The sequence below is a fragment of the Macrobrachium nipponense genome, chromosome 14 (assembly GCF_015104395.2).
Source record: "Macrobrachium nipponense isolate FS-2020 chromosome 14, ASM1510439v2, whole genome shotgun sequence".
In the NCBI taxonomy this organism is placed as follows: Eukaryota; Metazoa; Arthropoda; class Malacostraca; order Decapoda; family Palaemonidae; genus Macrobrachium; species Macrobrachium nipponense.
Genome location: NC_087207.1, coordinates 25,765,003 through 25,766,932, shown reverse-complemented (window position 1 = coordinate 25,766,932; position 1,930 = coordinate 25,765,003).

The window sequence follows — 1,930 nt, the reverse complement described above, 5'->3', positions numbered from 1 at the left end:
AAATAGCAGACTTTTTAACCTTCCTCAGAGGTGGGAAACGTTTGTCCGTGTCTGCTATTAGAGGCTACAAGGCGGCTCTGAGTTTGGTGTTATGCCTGAAGGGAATCAACATCTCAGTCCTGGGAACTTTCCCTGCTAGTTAAGGGGTTTGAGCAGTCGTCTTCTCCTAGAGAGCTCAAGCCCCCAATGTGGCAAGTTTCCTTGGTGCTTAAGAGCTTGACTAAGAGTCCATATGAGCCCTTGCAAAGCTCATCTGATAGGAACCTGACACTCAAGACAGTTTTCCTTTTGGCTTTGCCATCTTCCAAAAGGGTAGGAGAGCTCCACAGTCTGAGCTATGAGGTGAAGCACACCAAGTGTTGGAAGTCAGTGTCCTTCGAATTTGTTCCGGAATTCGTGGCCAAGACCCAAAATCCCTCAGTGCATGATGACAGGTTCGCTTCGTTTTCCATTCCATCACTGACTGACTTTGTGGGTGGTGATGCTCAAGAGCTTTTGTTGTGCCCTGTCCGGGCCCTGCGTTACTATCTTTAAAGGACTCGGCACCTTAGACCAGGCTGCCACAGACTTTTTGTCAGTACTACAGGCCGTACAAAGAAAGAGGTGTCTAAGAATACTATCTCTTTTTGGATACGGGAAGCCATCAGACAGGCATACTTGACTCTTGATGATTTCATCACCACGTCTGTGCAGGCTAGGGCACATGACGTTTGGAGTATTGGTCCCTCTCTGGCTTTCAAAAAGAACTTGGCTGTACATAGAGTGCTGAGCGCTGGTACTTGGTTACTCCAGTCCACGTGCACCTCCTTCTATTTTAAGGATGTTGCCCACAGATCTATGGACACGTTTTCCCTGGGTCCTGTGATGGCTGCCCAACAGGTTGTGTAACTCATAGTTACCCTTAATGGGGCACCTTTGTATCTTACCTAAGATGATTGTGTGGATGAGAGAGAGTGAGTGAGTTGGCTAGCCTCCTTCTTTCTCTTGTACCTTTCCTTCTTCCTTCGGGCGGTTTAAGAAATTGACACGTCATTTGCTGGACTGGTCTGATACAGGCAAGTGAGGTAGTCATACTGGTAGTGTGGTCGTGCAGTATACAATATCTTACCCACTATTTAGTAGCATGGGCTCCGCTCCTGGGTAACGAGGAGTCGGGAGTACTGCAAACCCTACTGCCCTGGTTTGTTTTTGGACAGTCAAAGTTTCTCTTTGGTTCCCTATACAATGGTCATCCCATATATCATTGTACGTCACTCAGGTTCTGAGTGGTTAGATTTTAGTGTATCTAGCTTCTCAATGGGCTTTAGTCCCTCTCTAAGAACTATTTCTTTTGAGAGCTGAACTGGCGGGTAGGCCTCCAGCCAGTATAGGATGTCTTATACCTCCCTCCAAGTATGAGTCTATCCTATTGTTAAGACCGAGGGTTTGTTCGCGTATGAACAAATGACAAATTTTCTAAGACAATTTGTATTTTTCATAGCTACAAACCTGAGGTCTTAACGTTATACTGCCTGCCTCTAGCCGCCCCTCTTCTTGTTAAGTCATCCTGAGTTGGGAAAGACTGGAGTAGATGTTCGGTGTTTGACCACTCTTCACCCGATCTATGCATGCGTTGCCAGATACCACAAGATTCCTTGCTTTCATCTGCTTTTTTACCAGATCCAGCTAGTCGCTAGAAATTATCCTATTGTTAAGACCTCAGGTTTGTAGCTATGAAAAATACAAATTGTCTTAGAAAATTTGTCATTTTATCATTACTGCATTACTGTGACAACTAGAATTCATGGAAACAGTTTGTAAATGCATCGGCATATGTGTGACGCTCCACTAGATGGCAACGATGAGTCATTTTTTCTTGCATCGTCTGCTCGTAAGTATACATCCGAAATATTTGTAATTTTTCAGGGTTAATTTGGTTGCAAAAAAGGGA